Genomic DNA, 6000 nt, shown 5'->3' on the forward strand with positions numbered 1-6000 from the left:
CAGCTTCTTGATATATGCTTTCCTTAAATGTGGTGATGTCGGTGATAAATAAAGATTTCATGTTATCTGAACATTTTCTTTTTTTGTGACAACTTTTACACAAGCCCTCTTCTACCCCACTGTCTAGTTTAGCAGGGTTTCAGGACTTGGGGGACATACTGGCAAGGAAGAGCTGGTGTTCCAACAACCACGGATGACCGGATGCTGAAAAACAAACTCCACCAATAGAAGAACCAAAAGGTGACCAGTCAGTTTTCCAGCACTTCCTGGACTTTACTTTCCCCAATATCTTTGTCCTTCAAAAGTAACTATGTGCCAGTCACCATCAGCTGCCTAAAACACGTCAGCAATCCCAGGAGGGGATTGCAGCATTTTCTCTTGGTGACCCACCGCAAAACATGTCCTATAGGAAACTGATAGAAAATAATTTCCCCATATCTACAAGCCAGTGCCAGAGGAAAGCACAAAGAGCCAGTATGGGGCAATGACAGTACGCTGTGTGCAAGAGGAGCAAAGGAGAGCGTGGGACTGCAGCTGGACAGGAACTGCATCAGGGATTACCACACCAGATAAAATCACCTAGACTAAAATGACAAAATCAAGGAGAAAAATGATAAATAAAATAAAAGGCCGGAATTGTTTTTTATATTATGTATTATAGTTCAACGTTTACATTGTTCAGTTGAAATTGTTTGGCCATGTACCGTTGAAGTTTTATTGAGACATAAACCTGAAAGATTTAACGGTTTTTGTTTTTTGCTTCACTTTCAGGAGTTATTTTACAATCTTTTGTTAAGAGAATTAAAGCAAATACATTTAAGCACAATACACTGAGAAACAATGTTTTCTTGAAAAAAGAGCAGAATTACACACACATTGCAGTTTTTTTTTTTTTAGTTTTACAGCCATAAAGTTAAAACATAACACATGTCCTATTGAGAATTGTGGTCCTAAAAGGGTTAAATTAGTTATTTTTCTGATTCATATTCATTTTACATAGTTTTTATTGACAGATGCCCATCTAATATTTCTATCAGAAACAAATCAGATCCATAAAATCGAATTGGTTAGCCCTGTAAATGTTCCTTCATAGATAAAGGGGATGAAGCCCCCTCTAAAATTAGAAGCTTTAATACAGGATTGCATATTTTACAATTACATGCTACATATTGTTACCGTATTTCATAAACCTCCAGAATGAGAAAAAATACTGAATTAATGACTGAAAGTCTAAAAATTCTTGCATATTATACATAAAATAACTTTAAGTACTGAAATAACCAACCAAAATGGAAATAGCTGCTGTGTGGCTTGTTGGCTTAATAGTGGTGAAAACACTCTACCAAAAACATACAGATTACATACATTCACTGACCTGAGGGATTCCCATTATTGTCATCACTGTGCCTTTTGAAAGATTTTCTCTTGCAGAGGATGCCACCATAAAGCATAATTGAGATATAATAGGTCTTGATGTTTACTTTGGGGCTCAGATTTACGTCTCAGAATCCCATTAGTGGGTTTGATTGCTGCCTCTAAGACTGGCAAGGAGAGTGCTGCAGGAACTACAGAAAGGAACAAAAATAAATAAGGGTTGACGGGGAAAAATGCAATAGGGACTGGAGACACAAACAAATGGAAAATATATTTTATTTTATGAAGGCATCTCTCATTCCAGGCCAACTCCTCTTCCTATTGCACATTAGTGGAGAAACTAGTGTTCTTGTCTGCTTGGGCAAATACAATACTTGTGGTCAGGGTAAGAAAAAATCTTGGGGCTTTCTAGCAATAAAGGACTGATATGAGCAGGTGGCTTTCTTGTTCGAATGGGACAACGCTCAGCCTTCTGTACTCAGGGGAGTGATGTGTACCTGTGAATGCATTTATCCATGTATGCATTGGTGCTAAAAGCTTAAAATGGACGAGAAAGTAACAGGAATGTTGAAAATTACACATTTAGATAAACAAATTAAACATGCCATAAAATAAACTGTGACTCCTTGAGACTTTTTTAATTCTACTCATTAAATAAGTCATTTTGTTGAGAGGTAGATAGTCTTGTCTTTTTTTGAATGAAAGACTGAACGATGCAATATAACACATTTCAGTGTTTAGATTTTACATTGTCTGTGTTTGGTCTCTATTAGATCAACCATGGTGTTTTCAATGTATTATTCTAAAGATATTTAAAAGAAAAAAAAAAAAAACAAGAGAAAAAGAGGGTGGTTTAATTTTTTTTTTCAGTGTCTGTATATACAGTTGTGTTGAAAATAAAATTACAGTAGTCCCCGATAACCAGCTGGATAAATCACTGTTTTTGTTACACTTTAATCTTCTACACTGCTGGTAAGATTCCAGAAGGTTTATTAAAGGTAGGAAACCAACAGACCCAACAGGAATGATGTGCACGTTACTGATTCTGTAAAACTGTACCATTTACAGAAGGGTCAGTTAGTGAGGCCATTAACGGTGTGACAAAAAATAGGTGTGAAACGGAAAAAATTATTTAAGGATGAAGGCAACTGACACTGCATATGCTGTCTGTGAATTTATCCCTCAAACACAGAGTGAAACTGTTCTTTTTAAGAAAATTATTCTTTTTAAGAAAATTAATAAAAGAGGGGAAAGTGTTTCAGCTGTTCAGCTCAAATGTTATCAGCAGCCAAAGCCAGAAAGGTGAGGAAGGAAAAGAAAACTATTGGAATGGATTGAAGAATAAACAAGATAGCAATGGCTCTGGCAACAATCAGCTCCAGGAGGATAAAAAAGATCTAAGGTTGTCTGTATGTACTATAACAGTCAGATGTGATGCCAAGCTACCTGCAAAAAGGCCTGGCAAAGTCCCATGTAAAACAAAAGTACTGAAGCATTTAAAATTGACTATGTTTATATGGACACATATAATCAGACTGACAGCTTGATCAGATCAAATATGTTTCATGTAAACATTTGAGACTGAATATTATAATCTGATTTGGTTTGATTGGAAAGAAATTTAATCATGATTTAGAAGGGTAGGGTTTTTTCTGATCGGCATTCCAACTAGCGTCCATGTACACACCCATTAGGAACTTTAGAGTAAAATCCATCTCCTTTGCACATGTGTGGAACATCAGCTTGACATTTTTCTTCTTTCTACCACTCATTCACTGGCTACTGGTCCTCCTTTGTGGAGAAGGTGGCTCTAAATTCAATGCTGCTGAACCTGCCATCCTGCCCTCTACCCCTGTACCAAAGGAGCGTTAGCATGAGGTACTGCTGAGCCCTGAAAAAAAATGACCACCAAAAACAAAAGTAGACAGTTATGTGCAGGTTTCGAAAGATTTATTTTGATTGAAAGCTTGTTACATGTGCACGCGTCATGATTGTATCAATTTATATAGTGTCCATCTAAACGGAGATTTGATCGAGAGATTAGAGAAGTTTTGCACATGGAAACGTGGCTATTAATTGGCCTAAAAAGCAATGACGTAATATTTGTGTAGTGATGAGAGTACCATTGTATCTTTTGGGGTCTAAGAGGCACAGAAAGTTTGTCAGATGTCCTGCAAACACTGAATCCAAGCCACAGTAGACAATAAAGAGGGTGATGCATTGGTGGTGCAAGCTAATGATATGGGGATGTTTCTATTTATCAAAAACCAAGGATCATGGATCAGTTTGAGTACATCAAAATACTGGAAGAAGTCATAAAGAGTAAATGCTCTGTTCACACTAGCAAGCGAACAAAATCATCTAGAGAGGGACAGAATTTAAGTAAGGGAGCAGCCAGCACAATCCCCAGACCATATTCCCATTGAAAACTTGTGTGCTGACAATGATATTCAAAAAGCAAAAACAAGAAATGCAAAGGAATTGTGAAACATTGTGGAATTGTCATGCACTGCAATACCTTTTTCATTTTTTCAATGTATTGATTTGAAATAGAATGTGCAGTGTTCCCAATTAATTTGTGCTCATTGAAATACAATTCCTTTAAATAACTTTGAGGGTAACTCATCTTTTAAACACACGGATATTATTATGAGCATAACTGTACATATAAACAATGCAGTAAAGGATTCATGTATGCATACAAGTATAAACACAACAGCTTTCCTTCACAGTTCTCTGTAGCAGGTCTGCATCCAGAGACCTGAGGCAGGGGGAACAACTGATATTTCAGTATTACAACCTAAATTACACAATCAAGATCACAAAAGAGAGTTTTCAGAGCCAATCTGTAAATAATCTAAGCTGGTCGAGCCAGAGTCCAGACTTTAATATGCCTGAATGTCTGTAGAGATTCAAAAATGCACAGACATCTGCCATCCAGCCAGATGGAGTTGGAGATGTTCTGCCCAAATATTATCATAGTCATTTATAGACGTAACATGAAGGTGGAGTATTTAAAATATGTGCCTTTATTTACACTAGAACCTCAACCTGGACACAGCTCAAGCAGTTCTTTCCATTTTGTTTACTGCCACTGGCAGTCAGGACCTAATGAAACAGGAATCATGTCGCGGCAAGCATAGACGTTTGCCAGCTGACCCAAATTAGACCAGATGACAAGCTTTGGAGCAAACATAAGACCACATCTGAAAAATAAACTGGTAAAGTGGGTTGGAACTTGAATTGTCTTTCTTACCAACTGGCTTAAGGACAAAAAGTAGCCTGGGTTGTGTACGGTATGTTTTAATTGGAGTAAATCCAATAAATCCAGGAAATGTTGAACAGCAAATGTTAAGCTCTGAAAGGAAATGCTGTGTGCACAGTTCTACAGTCATAGAGCTTTTGCCAGTTTTAGAAATAGAACTTTCACTTCTGTTAAAAGCAAAGGTTAAACTTTTCATGACAGTGTTGAATGGTTTGCTGTATAGGTTTTTCATTTTGTCTATAAATGGCTTACAATTAGAAATTGTAACAACCACTAATAATCATTATTAAATAGCCTCTTCTAATGGGACAATATTAGAGATAAGAAACATTAATATAGTATTAAGTAGTGAGTGTAGAGGTCGCACAACAATTTATACTACTCTGATAGTCTAAACCCTAAAAATGATCAGAGAAGAAGATGGATAATTGCAAAAAAAGAAAAAAAGAAAAGAAAAGAACAGAATTCAGGGCAAGCAGTTTAATATCAATATTCACTGAAACCCCTGAAGCTTGAAGGGTGAATCCAAAATGCTTTAGTATTGAATTTTGTGGGAACAACAGTCCATCTCTGTCATATCCTCTTTTGGAAGCAGATATCATTTCAATATCTTGTAATTTCAAGGAACGCATATCATGCCCAACTAGATTAAAGTCTCAAGCCACAAAGAAACAAATACAAATACAACTTCTGTGTTAGGAAATCCAGATTTTAACTTATGTTTACCTTTACTAATATACATCAAGGATACTTAAATAAAATAACAAATATGTAACTTTAGAACTCTGTTCAAGTACTTCTTCAAAATTAGGCTCACGTTATATTAGGTACAAATAGTGTGCTGCTTAAACATTTTCGGATGTTCTCCTGAGCTGTACACTCATTATTTTTCTCTTGTATTGGGCAGACCGACTTTTCTGTTTGAGATATATTTGGAAACAGACTCTTTTCCCTATCTAGGTATTTCCTGACAGAAATTGGCAGTGCTGTATTTTATTTACCTAGGTAAAGGGTGAGATTACAGCTGCATGCATATTTTTAAATAAATAAAAGAGAGAATCTTTTACCCACCATCTTTCTAATCTGCTCTATTTTTGGACCAGTATGCTGGGGAAATAATATTTTGCAAAACAAAAATAAATGTACAACTGGCTTGTATTTAAGTTTAAGAAATGTTAACCAAAATGAGAATCTGCTGTAAAAACAGGTAAATATAGATTATGGCTAGAAGCCGTGGCCAAAAACGTACATTATAATGTGTTTCTTCATTTTAGTCAATGCATTTACAGCTGAACAGAGACATTTGCATTTCTAATCAGTTTTCTGCTACAGTTGAGCATTTTGTGTTTTGTCTCCAGCAA

At 36.1% G+C, this 6000-nt stretch overlaps 1 protein-coding gene across 5 annotated transcripts in view; it reads right to left on the reverse strand.

Moving 5' to 3' along the window:
* Positions 1 to 6000, reverse strand: part of slc4a11 (solute carrier family 4 member 11) — a 212185-nt gene that overhangs the window by 64815 nt on the left and 141370 nt on the right. The window lies entirely within an intron of this gene.

The sequence above is a fragment of the Cyprinodon tularosa genome, unplaced genomic scaffold (genome assembly GCF_016077235.1).
Source record: "Cyprinodon tularosa strain WSP-4 unplaced genomic scaffold, ASM1607723v1 ctg54, whole genome shotgun sequence".
Lineage (NCBI taxonomy): Eukaryota > Metazoa > Chordata > Actinopteri > Cyprinodontiformes > Cyprinodontidae > Cyprinodon > Cyprinodon tularosa.